Source organism: Teleopsis dalmanni, chromosome 1, assembly GCF_002237135.1.
Source record: "Teleopsis dalmanni isolate 2A chromosome 1, ASM223713v2, whole genome shotgun sequence".
Taxonomy (NCBI): Eukaryota; Metazoa; Arthropoda; class Insecta; order Diptera; family Diopsidae; genus Teleopsis; species Teleopsis dalmanni.
Genome location: NC_051846.1, coordinates 37,434,786 through 37,456,842, shown reverse-complemented (window position 1 = coordinate 37,456,842; position 22,057 = coordinate 37,434,786).

Below are 22,057 nucleotides of genomic sequence, written 5' to 3'. Positions count from 1 at the left end.
CCCTCTTCTTAGGAATACGTTCATGGGTATACCAATAAACGTATTTAAGTTGCTGGTTGGCTCAATATGCGATTTGATAAATATGTATGTGATTTTTCGATCTTTTTTTCGACTTTCAACCATAATAGATGAATTTTCTTATATGTGTATATTTTATTACTACAAATTTCTATCGTAGCACACAAATAACACGTTTTTTAATGTATTTCTGTAGATTTGCTTACCAACACTTAAGCTAACGTTAACTTTCCCGCAAATGCAAAATTCATATCACGCACATCACGTAGTAAAGTTTTGTCAAAACTCTGAACCGTTTATAAATCAGCTACAGACTCAAGTTTAAACGAAAATATTTAGAATTCGTGTGCGATGATGATTGAAAGGATTTCTTTGTTCCCAGCCGCCCATGTAGTCCTGCTTAGCTTAAGCTGTAAATGCATTCTGATGTAAAATTTACCGCATATTACACACGCGCCAAATTACTTAAATATTTTACATTTGGGGTTTACCATTTCAACTATTTTCAGTCATTTTCCACTCCTTTCAAATAATTTAAAAGCAAAAATAATATTTGAAGCGTGCGTAGCTTCATCTCAACTATCGTCTTACATTTATCAATGCCACGTAATGTAAAAATTTCATAAAACTTTTCCACAAGATGACAAAGTCTCGCACTATTGTGCATTGGTTTTGTACTTTTCTATTTATTTGACTTGTAGTCATTTTCAGTCCTAACATTTGCAGAGTAGTTATTTCCGTATTGACTTTTCTTTTTTCTGGTCTTAATGCCATCAAGGCATCTTCGTTGAGAGTTCCTAGTTTGTGCGCAAAATTACACTAGTTTACAAATAATTAAAAGTTTTGTTTTCCAAAGACGGGACTCATATTTTCTATAGAGAAATTTTCCGTAGAACTCGAAAATCATAACGATTTTTTTTTCCTATGTACCGTTTTCGAGATATTTGCAAAAACCCGTTATTTTGACTTTTCTCAAAACATCACCCTGCATATTCCCCCATAGCTTTTTTTCTGAAGTTATCTCGGTAGTGTATTATATATCAAATTAAAGGTGAAACTTGTACCAATATTTTGAGTTACATAACGTTAATGTAACTTATTTAGTTTCGCTGCTACAGCTAGAAATGTACAGATGAAAAATGTTTTTTTTACGCTTTTTTCAACTTTTTCGATTTTCAAGGTGATGGGACTCCCACAAATATATTAAAAAAAAATTTTTTTTTTAATTAATGTTAAAGACTGTTTTAGTACAAACATTTTGAGTGGCTTAACATAAAAATCGAATAAAAATTTCAGAAGTTATTCGACATTTGCCAAATTTGCCCAAAACAGTAGTTTTTATTAACAAGTCAGAAAATTCATTTTTACGAATTTATTTTGTAAAATTTAGAGTGCAAATCAAAACTGTATTATGCAAAATTGCACAAATTTTACTTAAAAAATTAAAATTAATATTATTAAATATTATTAAATGTTAAATATTGCATTTTATATAAAAGTTTGACGTCGAACGTAGAACTGCATTATTGAAAGTGAATTTATATATTATAGTGAGGTATATGTGTGCTTTGAGCAAACTTCTTATAGTGTGTACGATTTGTTCTCTTATAATTGTCCAACAATAATCTCCCAACATGCTTGCGTTCCAATACCCTTGATATCTTTTTTCCATTGCAGAGATATCCTGATGAAACCTTTCACCTTGTTCATCACTTTCTGCACCGAGATTTGAAGGAACAAAATCCACATGAGAATGCAAGAAATGCATTTTTAGAGACATAGTTGCGCCAAGAACTTTGTAATTTTCAATTAAAGATGAAAGAATTTCTCTATAATGTGAATCTCTTTCGTTACCCAAGAAGCCGATAACTGTTTGCTTAAACGAAGTCCATGCTTTCAACTCTTTTTTATTCAACACATTATTAAATTTTTCGTCCTTCATCAGTTTTCTGATTTGTGGTCCAACAAAGATACCTTCTTTAATTTTGGCAAAAGAAATGCAGGGGAAGAGATTTGTAAGATATTCGAAAACGGGGCTTTCGTTTTTTTGCAGAGCCTTAACAAAATTTTTCATTAGGGCAAGTTTTATATGCAAAGGTGGCAAAATTATCTGACATGGTTCAACAAGAGCTTTATTCGCGATATTTTGTTTTCCTATTGTGACATCTTCTCTTTTTGGCCAAGATGAACGTATAAAATGATCCTTTGTTGCTCTACTGTCCCATTAACACAGAAAACAACAATATTTTGTAAAACCACGTTGCAGACCAGTGATTATTGTAATAACCTTTAAAAAAGAAAATACAAAAGCAGTACATATAAGTACATTTTTTTAATCAGATTTCTACATTTTTGTTATCTTTGATTGTACTTAAATCAAAATACTAACCTTTAAATCAGCGCATAGCTTCCAATTGAATTCGTTATATTGAATTAACTTCAAAACTTGCGCGACTTCATTATAGGTTTCTTTTACCCCAACGGCATGCGCTAATGGTGTAGTGGGAAGTTCATTGCCGTTGTGAACAAGAGCAGCTTTTAAACTAAATTTTGAACTATCTATAAAAAGACGCCATTCGCTAGGATCACACCTTATTTGTTGAAAATACCTTTAATATCATTGCAATAAACAGTTTGATGGAATTTTTTGAAAAAACATAAAAATGCATTGCTTCTGTTGCGATATTCAGTTACTCTTGTGGATTCGCGTAAGCAGTTCCACTGTTGAAGACGTGAGGCAAGTAACTCACTATGAGTTTTTGATAAATGTAATTCTCTAGTTAAATCGTTTAGTTCGATTTGTGATATAAAATGATTTGCGGTTTCACTCGTAGAACTCCCAAATGAAACTTCAAAAACGCTGGGTTTTTCATTTTCACTATTGTTGTCTTGCATATTTGGTGGAGTTGGTGGAGCAGTCGCATTGCTTCGTGGAACTGGCTTAATTGCTGATGCTACTTCCGGATACTCTAGAAATCTTATTTTCTTTCGCGACATCACACCTTCAAGATTTTCTAAATTTTACACCTTCTAAATTTTACAAAATAAATTCGAAAAAATGAATTTTCTGACTTGTTAATAAAAACTACTATTTTGGGCAAATTTGGCAAATGTCGAATAACTTCTGAAATTTTTATTCGATTTTTATGTTAAGCCACTCAAAATGTTTGTACTAAAACAGTCTTTAACATTAATTAAAAAAAAAAATTTTTTTTAATATATTTGTGGGAGTCCCATCACCTTGAAAATCGAAAAAGTTGAAAAAAGCGTAAAAAAAACATTTTTCATCTGTACATTTCTAGCTGTAGCAGCGAAACTAAATAAGTTACATTAACGTTATGTAACTCAAAATATTGGTACAAGTTTCACCTTTAATTTGATATATAATACACTACCGAGATAACTTCAGAAAAAAAGCTATGGGGGAATATGCAGGGTGATGTTTTGAGAAAAGTCAAAATAACGGTTTTTTGCAAAAATCTCGAAAACGGTACATAGGAAAAAAAAATCGTTATGATTTTCGAGTTCTACGGAAAATTTCCCTATAGGAAATATAAGTCTCGTCTTTGGAAATTTTTGGCTGTAAACTAGTGTTATTTAATGTGCCTGCTCATGTGTGCGCTTAAGTATTTGTTACCAAAATGTTGCACTCTTGAAGGTAGTTTTCATAGTTGCTAAAGTTTCCACACCAATTCGCAAATACGCAAAAACGAAAAAGTTCAAAGTTTTAAATTTAAAATTACTTTTGCAAAGTTTATTTTCATTTCTTTTAAAAATGTTTTTGGCTCTACGCGTTTTGCTATCTGGTGACAGGACTGCGAAAAGCTTAACTAAATAGTATCTACCCAACATTAGACTTTGGCTGACAGCGTAGTTAAGAAATTTTTCAAAAGGATATTAAAATTAGTGAAAATACCTGTCAAGTTACAAGGTTCTGCAAAAAGTTCGTCTATCGTCAACTATCCGTAAATAGTTGAACTAAAACTTGATTGCCTCTTCAATATTCCAACTTCTATAAAAAGTTCTATACATTTCATTAAATACAATGATCAATATTTTATATCATTTAGCATGATAAATGCCACAGTCACACACAATTCAACAAAAACTCTATCGAATATCTCTCTTAACGGAATGATAGACCCGCCATCCTGCTTTTCTAAAGATCACTCTGATAATTCAATTTATACGCAGTAATATCTGATAAATAAGCTCTGGCTACTTATTCAGAGAGGCACCATTAAAATAATTTACAAATCATATATTTCATTATAGTATGTTTATATAAAATAATTTGTGATGTAATGTTATTAGTCTTTAAGATTCTAAAACTTATTGTTATGCTTTAATTTAAAGCGATTCAATAAACACATATTGTTAAAATATAAAAAAAAAGAATGTCTCTTGTCAGGCATTCAAGGAATTTTTTAATTTTGAATGGTGATCGTAGTTCTATTGTTAATACATGAGATGTGATCAAACAGTAATAAGAGCTCTTAATAAACACTGCTTATACCATAAGCTTCAATTCAAAACCTCTCTAATATAGATACCATAGTAATTAGCTTTAAACAAAATCGTTAAAACCTTTTTTGAAGTACGATTTTGAAGGCGTTTTTTGACTTCGTATTTATTTCAATTTATATCAAAAAATGTTTACCTTCAAATATTATTTTGATATGGGATATAGAAACGGTGGGGTGCGATTTGAGGAAAATAGAATGGTTGCGATATAACAGAAATATTAAATTATATTATGTTGTATATAAGTATTTTCCCAAATACTTTTAGAGAACAAATTATTTATGTCCACTTATTTCATATGCAAAACAGTAGAATATGTGGTGAGATTGTTCTCCATAAGCCTCCTTTAGCATATCATATAGTTTCCACCAATTTATTACGTTTTAAAACAAGATTTCGCACAAACTCTCTGAACTAATATTTTGCCTCACAAAAAAAAAATCTGGTGCCTTTAGACGGTTACAATCCAAATCCATAGTTTGAATTTGACATGCTTTGAAAATAGCTACTATAACAAGTTTATTGTCCTATTGTACATATTGTCCTATGTACAAAAGTACAATAGAAGTTTAACATTTACAAATTTAGATTTATATAAACCGATGCGTAAATAAAGTGATATGAATGAAGGACAAAATGCAAAAAGGGCGGAAAAATTGTGCGATACTTTCCAAAACTATTAAGGTAAGCTAAGTAATTGGACTTTAAACTGAAGAATGTTTAATAGACGTGCATAACCTATGTTATTTTTTCTTTGTAGATCTGTAAATTCAGGTAACATTAAAAATACAACTCTGTACCTCCCAAAATTTGTACTGAATCAGGAAATTCTTTAACATTAAGAATTTATTATATATTATTATATATAGATATTAAGCGTTTTCGACTTCATGTTTTTTTGGTAAAGTCGTGTTTAACTTCGTTTTTCCAAGAACCATGATAATATTGTAGTAGAACAAAACAGATTCGAAACTATATTGAAACAAAAATATCAGCAAAAATATATATATAATCGTTCTACGAATATATAATTGAACGTAAACATTTACGGATTTATATGATATTATAATAGACTATTATGTTTTGAAATATTCATGCTTGTATTATAAAAGAAATTAAATGTAGATGACCTATTAATATTGTATTATATTTTGTCCTTAATCATAATTATATTGTATCATTTTGCAACAAAATGAACGGGACAACAAATATGCGTATCAATAGCTTCAGATGTAATAGATAAAATATAAAATGTATATTTACAATATATTCGTGAACTTGTCGGATATCGTAATTTGCAATCTATACGTTTTTTTTCATTTTGCATAAAAATTGCTTTCATTCGTTGAAACTATTCACAAAAGCCCTGTTTTATACTGTACTGTTGTGATTTGTTGAAGATATCAATCCTTATCGTTTTTTTTAATTCAGATTCAATTATAATTTGAGAAAATTTCTGAAGATATATTTGCGTATTTCAGTCATAATATAAATAAAAACATATGATTGTTTTTATAGGAGTTCTGAGTTCTGCCAAATATCTTAAGAACGAAACAATTTTTGTACTCATAAGTTACAACGGATACAACGTATATATAGATCATGTTCTGTATTTACATTCGTTAACAGCAGAATATATATTTTAAATTAAATTGAAAGCTGCATTATCAGGAGTATTACTATATTTGTACCAGGAGGCTAATGAGCTACTCTTCTCGTTTCTATATCAATAAGAAACAAGTGTGAATTGTCAAAAAGTGTATGATATTTAATGAATAAATAATGCATATCAAATAGAGTCTTTAAAACATTCAAAAATAAAACATATTGTATAATCCGTTTAATGTATGAAGTGTTGCTTAGATATTCTACGGCTGAAAGACACTACGCAAACGTTTGACTACATTTCTGTTGTAGCATAGAAGTAGGTATACAAGTTATTTTGTGGAAAAATTGAAAATAAAATGACCAATTCAACAATTTCAAGAATTTTAGTCAATAATTTCTACAATTCAAAAAAAAAAAATATATCGATATATGCTATATTTTGTTCTCTGCATTTTGGCAGCAAGTATACAAAGTACCAAGTACTTTTTAAAAGGGTGAAATTTAAATTTATTGCTGGTAAAAAATAAAATATGAGGCAAACTTGAACTAAAAACTTTAGCAACGTCACATGTTTACAATTAAAAAAAAACGATAACCTCAGCTTATTTTAGTACAGATTATAATAGTTAAATGTATTAAAAATTGGGATGTCTTTTACAAACGGCCATTTATTTCAATAAGCCTCTCGATCTGAATTTATCGACTGCAGTCGGACGACATTGACAATACAGTCGATTTTGTTCACGTGCACTAAATTTATGATATAAAATTCTCGAGATAATGGAAAAAATAGTATTGACAGGGGTGTGACTCTTCTACTTTCAAGAATAAATATACCCAACAAAAGTATTCTAATATCTCATGGACAATATATTCATAAAACAATTTCTAGTCCATTAAATATAGTTTGGTAGCTAATGCGTCGTTGTATATTTACAGGTTGAAGTTGATTCAACCTCAGAAAACCTCATATAATTTGACATTTTCGTTTCATGTTTTGTATTGCAACGTATGATTATTTTATAAATACAATTCTGACAGTAAGTCAAAATAATTCAAAGTTCGTATTATAGAACTTGACCCAAATATATGGAATAATGTATACTAATCCATTGTAGTTACATTGTATACATCTGAAATGTGCTTCAACGTTTATCTTAAGGATTCTTAATATCACATGAATAATGTGAACGCAATATAGAGCTTTATTTGAAAACTATTCGAGTTCCACTGTATGATATTGTAATAGCATAAACAAGTTTCTAGAACTTTTACAGCTTGAATAAGATGTGCTGTCACATTTACCATATTCTCTACACCTGGTACCTTTTGATTGCTATTTATTTCGATCTCTACAAATTTCACATGGTAAAACCTTTGATTCAAATGAGGATGTCAAAAATCAACTGAACTGTTTTTAGCCAATAAAGGAAAAAAATTGTATGAGAGTGGAATCATGCTTTTGCCAGAATGATTTTAATATTAAAGACAAAAAGTCGTCTGGTCAACCAAAAAGTTCAAAGAAGAAGAATAAGAACTATTAATCGACGCTTATCAGAGCAATCATAAGAAAAATTTGAGCATCATTAGAGGTAACACAATTTCTAAATATCTAAACGCATTGGGATTTACCCAAAAGTACGAAAATTAGATGCAGTAAGGGTTGGAGATAAATGACATCGAAAGGCGATTGTGTTTTCGAAATGTTGCTTGAACTATATCAAAACATTTATTTATAATTATTTATAAATTTAATCGAATTGCAACTGATAATAAAAAAATTGATAAAGAAATCTTAATGTGCAAACAATTTTATGTTAAGTCCGACAAACCAATCAAATCAACAATAAAGTCGATTATTCATGGCAGAGATATTGCTCCATATTTGGTGGGATGATAGGGTGCCATTTATTATTAGCTAAAACCTAAAACCTAATGATTTCGTCGGGGGAGGCGGTATACCTTAGAAGACGCGTCGGAGGTGGTGGATAGCGGATGTCTTTCCCATTATCAGGTGGTAGGAGTTAAACAAAATACCTCCCGCGAACCAAACAGTAAAAGGTAAAAGGTAACTTCCTTAAAAATTTTAAGGCCATCGGTTGTGGATAAAGTTGCATGCTTAGACAGGAGCCTGTAAAAGAGATGGCGCGGAGGAACCATTACTGGACAACCGTGGTGGTCGTATACCTTCAAAAGGAGTATTGTCACAATATTTTCTGTCGCTCTGGAGGGAACAGTTCGAATTCCCAATACCAGAATCGGATGCGGTAGGTCAATCACTTGCCAATCTTAACCCAACTGATTAAAGAAACCGCAATAAATAATAATAGAAATTGCAAAAACTTACCGATGAGCGGCCCTATGCTCCTCCTAAGAGTTAAAGGATTCATCATATATACATAAAACCTAATGATTATTATTAATTATTATTTAGTAAAATTATTGTCGTGAAATAGCCTAACAGCCGGTACTGCTAATGATATTATTACGGGAATTCAGTACAGATAATCTGTAAGGTAATTTGATTGAAAAACGGTTGCAATTAAACACGAATCTGTAATTTCCCAACACCAATAGATATATCCGAAATATCTGGATATGAGTTCCTTTTAATTAATTTTAAGCATATATATTTAAAACTATAAATAGTTTCCATCTCAACACAGTACTAATGTTATCGTTGCTGCACGCCACTGTTTTTAAACAAATCTCATTTTTTTCGGTTAAATCAAAATGCTTGTAACCTGTTCTTTTCTAACTGTATTTTTGTTGTTATTGCTGTTTAAATGATGATTGTATGTAAACTATGTGACTTGGTAACTGTATGTACATTTGTGTGTTGGTATTGCATTTGTGTGTGCTTTGCTTAATGTTTATTGTATCCTGCAGCCAAAAATGTTAGCAAAAACTAAGTAGCGTTTTTCCATTTCGGTTTGTTTTTTTACTTGAAAGCATTTTTGTTTTACTTGCCTTTGCCTCTGTAAACTTCTTAAGTTACGTGACGTACGAATTCGAATGCGAATGCGAATGCGAATACGAATTCGAACAAGTCGTATGCGTCGCCGTTGTGATTGCAATTGTATACGCGCTTAGTGCATAGTTTCGGTTAAGCTTATTTCGGCGGGATAAGGAGAAAGGTTGGCTTCATTTTAGTTTCCTACAGTGAAGTTTGCGCTTTGAAATCGATTGGGCTTTGTTTAGTGGTTTGGCTCGCTTCAATTTAAGTTTGAGTTTCGGTTGTTGATTGTAATTATGTTGGTGTGAGGGAGGGAGTTAAAGTTAGTGGCTTCAATACAACATATTGTTAACTAAAAGTAGAAAGTTTTCTTTTTGGTTGTTTTTGTTGTATATTACATTGTTGTTGTTATTGAAAATGCTTTTTGATGTGTTTACTTTTATGGTTGTTGATTTCAGATAACAAAAAACTTCACCAGTTTCTAGTAACTCACAAATTTCGGATTCACTTTTAATTAAGATTTTGTGTTTTGTTTCGTTAATGACTAAGTTGAGCAAATCGAAAATAGACAGGTTATTTCCTTTAAATGTAATAAACAAAAGTTGATTTTATTATATCAAAATAAATTGTTTATCTGTGCCACTTTTTTTTTTTTTTGTAATATACGAAATTAAGTAAGTTTAGCAAATGAGTGATGTAGAGAGTATGGGTGAGATAATTTGTTTGATCTGAACGTAATGTAAAAGTTGTTAACTGAATTTATTTAAGAAATTTAATTAACTGAGAATCATTTAATTAACGTGCCAATATGTTGATTTTGCAAAGGGAAAAATGATTAAAACTATATTTATTTTTATTAATTAAATAATATGTAATTGGGTGATATAAAAAGTATTCGCCGTTATTTAGTACATTTATGAACAAAACTTTTCGTTATTAAAAATTAATTTTAATAAAGTTTATGTTTTAGCAAAGTTTATGATCTCAGCCATTTTTCGCGACACTTTATAATCTTATTAGTGTAGAACGCTATCACTAAGCTTACCCAAAACATGATGAATGCTATTACTTGTGCTTGTTATTAGTTAGGGTTCGTGGATCAATTTCATTCGAATTTCTACGAATGAAATTAGTGCAATTGTGCACAATATATCATGAAACCTATCAATTTTTATATTTACTAAAGGATGATGTTCGTTGGAATCGAGAATGCTCTTCTTTTGTGAAGTCCAAAACAAATAAAAACAAATAATATGGTTAAAAACATTTTGCATAGAGAACGCAGAGATACACAATGAGGTTTTGATATCTTCGGAAGTTTTTTGCGTAATGACGTCCACTAGAATGTTGGAATGCCTGCTCCTTATCACCCCATGAGCGATGCATTAAATCGAGAACAGTAATACGATAGAAATGGTTTGAGTTAATATTTTTTTTTCTATAAATTTTAGATAAGATCGGGCAAAAAGTCAAATAGCATCATCAAAAATCTCTGCTACATTATAACAACGATGACGTACCGTGTTCAAACTTCCACAGAACTTACAAATAACAGACAAACCGACATGTCATACAACACTAGTTTACAAATAATTAAAAGTTTTGTTTTCCAAAGACGAAACCTACATTTCTTATAGGGCTCTCGTTCCATCGTTAATCGTAGATATGTCGTAGATAGCAATTGATATTGCATCAGTAAGATGTATTTGAAGTGCAATTCTTAAATATGTAAACACATCTTCTCCATATGAAATTATAAGCTTTAGAAGTTCTAACAGAGTTTTACATTTATTTCTTTTCTATTAAGAAGAAACATTCTGCAACCGATTATTTCGAGAAAGAGTTCCGTTCCATCAAAATCTATTTCATAAAACTCAACTAGATTTTAACTCTTTTTTTCAAGATCGTTATAAAATTAATACCGCTTAATAAAATTTCAACATTTAGCACAAATCCAAACTTAACATTAAGATCACTTAGTCGTATATATTGTGTATTTCATGCTTACTGCAAGCGATCGAGAACACTTTTTTTAGACGCCAAATTTCACTTTTTGGGGTTAAGCTAACAACTCTTGCCAGTTCTCCGGGCATTATTCGATATTTTCTAAAATGCGTTATTGTATCAATATCCCATTTTTAATGTTGTATAATATTCTATTTTCAGTAATGTATCAATACCACTAAATTGATTAAGTTTATTATTGCAATATTGAGTTTATTATTCGTTATTGCAATATTTCATTTTAGTTTAGTAAATGTTTTATAATAAATAGTCAAAAGAAAAAGCAAAATTAATGAGAAATAGATGGTGAAAATTGTACCTACATCACATTAATCTTATGGAAATTTTTATAGGGTGCCAAATATTACATGGAAAGAAAGCTTTTTTAACGTGTCCAAACGATTTTGGAGATTTCAGTCTGGTAATTTTTTAGCGAAGAACAAAAATTATAGGTACTATATCATAAACAAAATATAACATATATGCAGCTATGAATTGGACTATCTAAGAAATATGGTTATAATAATTCGATATATAAAAAAATAATAGGTTTTAGTGAGCTGGTTCTAGTAAAATACTTAGCTTAATGAAAAATAGAATAAATTTAAAAAAACATTAAAAACAAAATGTTTAATCAAAACATTAAATGTAGACTTAGGAAAAATTGAAGTTTATAACTATAAATCAATAACAACAGTTAAATTGTAATTAAGGGATATTATATAACAGATTTAACTGTTTAGAAAGCTTAGGTATTTTAGAAGTAGAAGATAAAACAGTAGAATAATTGCTCTTTAATCGATTGTTTTATTTGCAAAACATTACATAAAAATATATAAGTATAATATTTGATTGCTTTTAGATATATTTGCGTTATTGCCAATTTCTCTAGTTTTCAGACGACATACCTTCTCCTCAAAAAGATTTTGTTCTTTATTAACTACTCCTTAAGTAATAGACTGTCTTCAAAAGGTCTTTTTTGTTATGTTGGTACATCCTTTCTTGACATTTGGTACAAATGTGAGCGCCATGTGTCAATTAGTTTGTTTACAGCAGCTGTTAATGTGAAAATTCTTGTTGTACTCGATTTTTTGACCAAACACGGCACCACTATCATCGAAATCATCGAATTCCTGTTCCCGAAACCCAAATTGCCCCTCGTGGTAAGCGTTTTGAGTCGATTGAATCGGTAAAAGAGAATTCGCTGAAGGAACTAAAAGCCGTACCTTCACAGACCTACGAAAAGTGTATGGAAGATTGGGCTAAGCGTTGGCATATGTGTATCGCTTAAGAAAGAGCATATTTTGAAGGAGATAAAATAAATTTGGGATAAAATTTAAATTTGTGTGTTTTTTTACAAAATCCGAGTACTTTTTGAGCAGAAGGTATTGCTAATATAATGACAGGAAAAGTGAAGAAATTACTATTGCAACTAATCGACCATTGTTTAAACTTTCTTGCAATGTAGCAATTTCTAAATAAATAAACTTCATATATATGTTTTTATATACCGTCTTATATGTGTTTACAAGCATTCAGATATGCTTTCTTGCTTCCTTGTTATTTGCAGAGTTTCTTTAGGTATGGAGTGCAGTATACAGTTTATAATTTGATAATGCTGAAAAAAAGAAATTCTAGTTTGATATATTCTTTATATTTCTCAATAACATTTTTATTTAAATAATGTTAATTGTTAAACAATTCGTTTAAATTCTCTTACCAGAAAATTCATGTAAATCAGTACTTTTTTTATATGAAGTAATGACAGTGAATGCGTAATTTGAAATAATTTATACATAAAATTGATTTCTAGTGTTATATATAGAACAAACTAAAACTTTGGAAACAAAGGTTAAGTATATACATTATCACAATTTTCTAAAGATATAACCTTTCTGCTTTTCTTTCTGCATTTATTTAGAATAAAATTGACAATTTCATTTTATTCTCTTTAGAAAAACTTGAATAGATAAAAAATTATTGTCAAAGCACGTCTTCGTACTTTATGCCTCAGATGTTCAAGAGTTTGCAAGTCACCAGCTTTTTTTTTAGCAGACTCTAGAAAAGCAAAAACTATTCAACAATTTTAAAACAATAGGGACATACTTGCAGGTAAGTTTATACAATAGTAACAGCTTTAAAATTTTCAATACAGTTCAGTTCACTTAAGATGCATTGATAAGTCTTTGAACTTGGTTCATTTATTCGAAAGGGCGTAGTTAAAAAGTTTGGTATATTAATACAAGGGCTGCTTGATAACTTGGTACTAAATGTATCAAGCAATTGAAATTTTTTCTTTTAAATTTAGTTTTTGTTATAGTCTTCTTTTAGTTCTGTATTTTCGTAGCAGTGGTATTCCAATTTATTTATATCCCCTGAAAAATATGACCTGGTCTCTAAAGAGTTTACTTCAGAATTCGATTGAAATTTTCATTTAGTAATCTAAATTTTCAAATTTGAAAATCAAAAAACAATCTTAGATACAAATTTCGTGAATATGGTAGATAGATACAACCTACTATGTCATAATATGATTAAAATAATCTTCTCAGCGCTCTAAAAGCATCACATAATATTTATCTGTTATTATTTTCTCTCTTTGACCTTTGCGGCTAATAGAATAGTCTCCACTTTTTTGGGATCACATTCATCAGTTGATACAAGTTGATCAGTAACCACGGTTAGAGATCAATTCTCATTTAAAAAAAAGAAACCAATTGAATCTCCTGTCAATTCATCTAAGTTGATGACCTCAAATATTTTAGTCTACCAAAAAACAATTTAAAACATAATAATTAAGAATTTCTAATTAACCAAATAATCATTTGCGATTATTTTATTTAGGTAGACAGATTTCAGAAATTTTAAAATTTCAATAAAAATTGTAATTTAAATTATGTATATATTGAGATCATTTTGACAATTTATTGGCGATATCCATATAATTCCCTTTTTTGGATATTGTTAAAATGTGGCCTAAAAAAGTTGAAGAAATTTTAGATTCTATAAATTTAAAAACATTCTAATAAATATACTTACACCGACTATTGTTAGTAAAAATAAAATCAAGAACAAAGAGAGACAGAAAATAATTCCTATAATATTTTCAAGCTTTGAAGTAAATAAAAGCGGTGGATACGCTACATACCATATATGTTCTATTACAATTTGATGATCGGTAAAGCTTTTGTGATGTCTGCAAATCTGGTGACGTATCAGTCCATTGATCTGTTTGTATATCTAGATATCGGTACTTTATCAGTACAACATGGAACAAAATATTTATGAAGAAACTGATCTAAACTTTTAACTATTCAAGTTCAAAGTTTTCAATATAGATTAATTTCACTGTAACAAGATTTTGTAGATTCTGAAAAAAAAGAAACATCTAAAATACAACACCTCGATTAATTTGTTCATATCATTTTGATTCTGGTAATAGGGAATATTTTTAATCATTCGCTGGTAGAAGAGATTCAAATCAATCATTTGACCACGTTGTCGTAACTTATAATTCAGGCTATCAAGTAACCAAACTGTATTACCTTCTTAATTGAAAGTACCATTAATAACAAGACTTTATCTTTGTTCGACCATGACGATTATCTTATAATGTCTTTGTATATATCCCAATGTTTATACCATATGCTTCAAAAAGGGATCGGTTTTGTGTTAATTCAACAACGAATCGCAAATGAAAATACAGTTGAGTTTCTTTTTGTAATCATCTAATTCTAAACAGTTAAAAAAATTTACTAATCACACAATTGGTACCTTTTTTCCTTTCCAGAACTTTTTCGATATTTCACTCATTTTTCGATTATTTTCAAATTCCTGTTGATCGTAGAATAGTTTCTAGCGTTTAATATTAGGTCATCAAATAACAACAACATATAACTTTGGAAGTTCTCACGTATTTAATAATAAGGTTAGTAGGAAAATTTCAAGAATTAACTATTGTGAATTAAAAGACGGAGGTGTTAACTTCAACGATTATAATAGAAAGGAATTAATTAAAAGTAATAAACCGAATAGAATAACAACTTAGATTTTACTTTGAATTACTTACAATATAAGAAGTAAATATAAGTTTATTAGTTATTAGTGCCACTCACCGTTTTTTTAAGTCTCATAAAAAACTTTTGAAAATCTTTAAACTCTATAACTTGATTTAAAATCTCTCCTAACTGAGTTTATTTTTATTAGCCATTAATATTTAAGTACTTATATGCTAACATGCATCAGAGTAGTGATTTTTAATTGGTGCTTTAAGGTTAAACTTTCAAACGAAATAACCAATTTCACATAATCTCAACAAGTTTATTACTTTTTGATTAAAGTATATAAATTTAATTATTTTATTATGTTTTTAAAATTAAAACCAATATTACACAAATAAATTAATGTAGGACAGCACGTAAAGCTTAATTGATTTAATAGTCACTAAATCCAATTAATTATGGTTTTCTCCTTGGCACAAACCTCATTTAATCCTTTCAATTATTGGTTGACTTTGTACTCCTTAGCATATCTTTTTTTTTATTTGAAGTATACATATATAAGTTTCCAAAGCCTGTGCTTATATGCAGTTAAGCAAATAAACATAATAATACATAATCCTATTACATTTTGATAGTAGTAGGAAGTAAATGCATCGCTTATGCAAATGATTATAGTTGAATCACGAAGAAAGCATGAAGATAATAAGGAGACATGACTGCAGACATAACTTCACATATCTGCAACACACATAAAATTCTCTACTTGAAAAAAGGTTACAAGCAACGGAAATTTTAAGCGTAGTTTTTGTGGCACCACAAGAATCAAAACTAATTTGGCGTTATTTTCTTTATAATCAACACGAAGGAGTACGTAACCGCAGCCAGCTAGGTTAACATGCAAAGATACTTTCAGCTTTAGGATTTTAAATATTTTATCATATCAGTAAATCAACAAGCAAGGAAACCGTTCGCCCAACTTTGCTGGATGATTTTATCTGGCAGTGTAGACTACTAAGAAGCAGTTTCGTGAACTTAATAAAGTTAATATAATAACGCTAAATATAGCTGTGTTTCAAATTACAATTAAAAATCTTATTATTTAAAAATATAGTAATAATTTAATTGGGTTTCTTTACCATATTCTTAAGCGACATTGGCTATATATGTCTTATGTCGCCAGAACAGTCGCTCCATTATGTCTTTCAGAATCGTGCTCATTAAGTTTGCTAGTTAAACTCTTTATGTTTTGTCTACACTGTTTTTTATGCCTCACAAAACCGCATTCATCTACGATACTTGCTGACAACATCCGTTTATACTTGCGTAATACCTTTCTTTTCTCATATGTGTTTTTGTAGGTTTTCGGAAATCAGTGCAACTTTTATAGTACTCCTGACTTGTATATGATTTCGTGCATTCCTTTTTTTTATGTGGATAGGATAAACCATCATTTTTTGAAAGTGATAGGGCTAGGTAAGTATATCTGCGATGCACTGATCGGAAATCAGTGCAATTTTTATCATACTTCTGACTTGTATGATTTCGTGCATTCGTGTTTTTATGTGGATAGGATGAACCATCATTTTTAGAAAGTGATAGGGATAAGTATATCTGCGGAGCTATTTTCCAATCGCTAGTCACCACTGTTGTCCAGTTGTTGTCATTGAACAATATACCGAGGGGATAGTTTTGTAACCATGATTTAGTTATGAAGCCGTGATAGTTGTAAAGCTCCAGAAGCTGGTGTTTTGAGCTTAAAGAAAAATGTATACAGATAAGAGAGGAGAGTACAGCATTTTCATTTCAACAACATCATGCATTGATTTTTTTAAGCAAAGCAACCCAACCATCTTACGTTATGGCAGAAAACAAAGAAGTTTTATAAATTTTTCCCTTAAGATTATAAGTCATAATTAACAAAACATTCAATTAAGTTACTTTATTCATATTCTATGAGCTATGTTAACGATTATACATACTTCTTAATATAAAATTGAGAAGAGGTATTGAAATTTCAGGACAACTGTGATTGATTGATCGCCAACAATTGAGGTTTGATATGAACTGTTACCACTTTTGCTAAATGGTAAAAATAAGTATTAAATCCTTTTTATATTTATATACATTACTGTGTAAAAAATAATAAATGTTAAATTTTTTAAATTCACATATTGTATATTTTCCGTTCCGTCAAGTTACATCTTAGCAGTTATAACAATCTTCTAATTTGTAAATGTTAAAGATTTTTCTGTTGTAACAATACGTTTGTATAGTTAAATTGGAATATCAGATGTGTTTCTGTAACCTATATTGATACACTATAATTTTAGCTTTTGTAATAATGACTGATATGTAAAGTAAAAATATATCAACAAACCACTACAACAAAAACTGTGACAAATCTGTTGCCATTATAATTTCATTTGAGGCATAGCAAAGGTGAAACGTGTGTCAGTTTTGAGACTAAGGATTTAAAGAAGTGCCAATATAAAAAAACGTCAGCATAAAAAGTGGTGGCTATTAGTTTATAAATTTTACAGATAAAGGTTCCAATGTTTCATTATAAAAATAAGAAATTGATTAAAAAATATAAGATGCTTCATATTAAATATAATTTTATTAGATTAAAACAAAGAAGGGTGCATGTACTCCTTTCATTGGTTCAGAGTCCTTTTGTGGCATGAAAAATAGCTTCACAAATAGCTTATTATGTGAACGGGAGAATTAAAATCTACTTGAACGCTGGAGAGCCCAAGCAGGCATGCGGCAGTCAGGAAGATTCATTGATTCTGAACACACTATCCTTAACCTTATCACAAACGATATTTAAATCTTCACTAAATTTTTTACAGGATACCGTATACTCAATTACCACATGAAGTACTTAGCTGCCGTGGAAAGTGATTCCTGTCGACTCTGTCATGAGGAGAAGAAAACATCTAAACATGTTCTATGTAACTGCCCAGCGGCGGTAAGACGTAGACTTGACTACCTTGGAAGCAGGATTTTAGCCGCAAATCAAATAGGTAAAATTAATCCCACAGCATTTCCAAGATTTGTAAATAGTATAAAATGGTTTTAGTTTGACTTTTAGGCGTACAATAGATCCTTTATGTCAAGGTGCATTTATAGCCTAATATTTAATAATAATAATTGGATTAAAAAAATACCTATGTTCAAATTATTACAGGTAAGTAAAGATCTTAACTAATAGATCTCAAACTAATACCTTTCAACAGTACTGCTATATACATTCATTTAATTTCAAAGATATTAAATTTCGACGACCAGTATGAGATGCAGATTACAACTTTAGTACCAACCACTATACATATAGATCACATAAAGAAGCATTATATAACATTACTAACGATGTTGTATCTTCTTATTGTTGTTAAAACATAATTAAAATATATTAATTTGCAACAATTTTTAAAATTAAAACATAAACTATTATAAAACATAATTTTTTTGTTGGTGTTATTAATTTATCTCATTAAATCAAATGTGTTGAATGTGAATGATACGTAAAAAATGTTGGAGAATAGAAATCTTAGAAATTAAGTGGAAAAAAGCCTATTTAAAATTAGAAGTAGGATAAGTATTAGTTTTAATTGAAGTGTATTTTAATAACATCTTATTTAAATAAAATTTATCTATTATGATTTGATGAAAAAACCGTACAAATGTAGCGAATAATCTTAAGTTGATATTGCAGATACGTTCAGAACAATTCGTTTTTTGATTTTCAGCAACAGTAATTGCTAAGCCCAACCAAACAGGCCCGAAAGGAGCCTTGTTGGTTGCTGCAAAGAGTGCAGTTGTACTGCAGCTACAGAATGAAAACTGATGCTGCCTGACTGACTCTGCCATGTTTGTGGCTTGGATTGGTTCTGGTCTAAGTTTTTTGCCGTTGATTACTGTGTTCGTAGCACAACCAATTGGGTCGTTCAAACATGGGCACGTTTAGTGTGCCTAAAATAAGAAGCATAAAAACTTGTTATTAGAAAAAATTAAAATAAGCAAAAATAAAAAGAGCAAAAACGAAATAGTGAAGCAAATACAAGAAAAATTTAAAAAAACACCCGATATCTGTATCTCTGATATAAAAAATACATAAACGTGATCTATCTGAATCCAAGATATTCATACATATTTAGTAGAGAGCTCACTATTGTTCGATTACTACTTTGTTAGTGTATACATTTATAATACAACAATGTTGCGCTATCTGCGAATGAAGGTATAACCAGATTATAGATACATTTTAGTTGGATTGTGCACAAAGTGTGCATACAGTTAAAAACGCACGTAAGGAATATTGTTTGAGCTTGAATGAATTATTGTGGTCATAGTATCAAATTTATAGCATGTATCTATAAGATACTTTAGTGGTGTTTAAGCATTTTTGCATGTAGTGGTGGCACTTGATATTTAGGCAATTTTGTTAGTGAATTTATATGTATGCATATGATGTCCGAATTTTGTTTAGTTTTTTCTCTGTTATTAGTATACACTTTTTGCATTTACATTCGACACACTCATGTCTTAGTCTAATCCTACATACAAAAGTACACATTTAACAAAAAAAAATTTTTTTCTTTATTTTTTTGCTGTCAGAAACTACTTGTAAGCCTACTCATCAACCTCATCATTTTGATTGACAGACATCAACAACAGAAATTCAAAGATATCTGAAATATAAAGAAAAAAATACTTTTCACGCATTATATCTAATCATAACTGACGTGTATATGTTCAAATCTCTGGCAATCCCTTCCCTCTCTTCCAACAATAATAGCCAAAGTATTCTAGCAGTTTAACTTTTACTCACGTTCAACTTTAGTTTCGGTCTTATTGTGTTGCTTGATTTTCTGGGTTTTTAGTTTTTTTTTTTATAAAAAATTCGTTTCAAGTTGTCAACGTTCGGTTAAAGGCTTAATACGTTCTTTAGGTTAAGTTTTGGGGTTTTCAAATTTAATATATTTTGCACTTATAACCTTTTTTATTGTTAATTTAAAATTTTTTGCTTCTATGGAATATACAATAATTTTTTGGATGGTTTTTTGTGACTGCATACCTTATCGAAACCAATAATTTTGAAATATATGCTTCTGACGGATTTCAAAAACTCTTCAACAAAATTACTTTTATTGATTATATTTACTTTTTATTTCATTTTTTTATTTCATTTAAACTTTTTATTCTGTGTTTTTGAAAATACTTATACGTACTCATGTTCGTGTTTCTTAACATGCTGCCTTAAGGGTTCTTCACATAAAAATAATTTTTAGACAATTTTTTGGTCTCATACCATTTTTTTGTGTAAGCACTGTATGCAAAATGTGAATGCGCTACATTATATTGAAAAGAATATTAAATTTAAAAACAAAAAACGTTAGCCTTTGTATACCTAATACATATATACATATAAAACACATATATTATTTACAACTAAAATTATTTTATTAAATTGTGAATGTATTTTTTGAAGATAGATCAAAAAGTATTTAGATAGTTGTCTTTCTAAAGCACATAAAAATCAATCGTTTAATTATTATTAATATGTAAACCATACATATTATATATAATATTTAAGGAAGACAACCACTGGAAGATAGTTATTTTCAACAAAATGGATAAACCCATTAAATTCAAATAAAAAATAATCTTATTAATAATATTTTTCTTAATATTAAAAAGGCTTTATAAACTTTAGATATAGACAAAGATTAGCAAAGTTCTCCGAAACATATTTTTAAATGCCAAAGTATAGATTGTAACCATGCTTTATCGTATTATTCTTAGTTGATAATTTATATTATAATAATAAAAAGGCTTGAAGTTTAGCATCCCTTTGCTTCCATATTTGTCTTAAAAATATACGTGTGTGTTATCACATTTTTGACCAAAATTGCACTTTATTTATATTCCCTGAATACGAGACTGGGTATATATGTGGATGCAAACTCTAGATTTTGCAAACACAATGAAGAGTCAGCTATACATGTGCTGTTAGAATGCCCTGCGCTAATGCACATACTCCTGGAATAGACTCCTGGAAATGGATACCTTTACGGAAGACGCAATAAAACTCTGTGAAGTAGGTTCTATACTACCTTTTGTCGACCCTGTTGTGTTTAGAGCAAGTCTCAAGGTTCTGCAAGGTTCTTTTGTGCCTCCTTGGACAGTCGCAGTGCAACGTCCCATAGCAATAATAATATATTCCTTGTATTAAGTAATTAGTTTATTAAGTATATTAAGAGCTCTCCCAATTTTTCTTCTGCGATAGCGCCATTAACAAGAGAAGACGACAGCATGAAATTATTAATGCTTTTAAATTTTTTCATGTTAAAGATAAGAAAAGTAATCTGTTTATATGGATGCCACATTAATTTGATTAAGAATAAATAAAAATCACTATAACAAAGTGCGTAGTAGCACATATATCTTAACCCTGTCTGACATCAGACACTAGATGCCACCAGAAAAACGAAATTTAAGAGTCTGGATCCATATTGCAATTCGCGTATCGACTCTTGGCAATATTTTAATCAATTTGTTTATGAAATCGATAAATAAAGCAAGAAGTCGGAATCGGATTCACCATTAATTCATTTAGTTATGTTCGATAATTGTCATACTAAGAGGCGTTTAAAAATTGTTTAAATTAGAATTTTAGAAAATATTCACTTTTCTATCAGTAGCTTTATTAAAGAAAAAAATAAACTTAATAATATATAATACTTAACCACTTGTTTATAGATTATGACTATTTCTAACATTAAATGGACCAGTTATCTCAAAGTGAAGCTTGTTGAATTAGAATTACTTATTATAGCTAATTTGTAGTTGTTTATATATCATATAATTTGTAAACTAGATGTAAGTGATTTTAAGATAGAATACTTGCTAGTCTGCACTTGTAAAAAAACAAAAATATCAA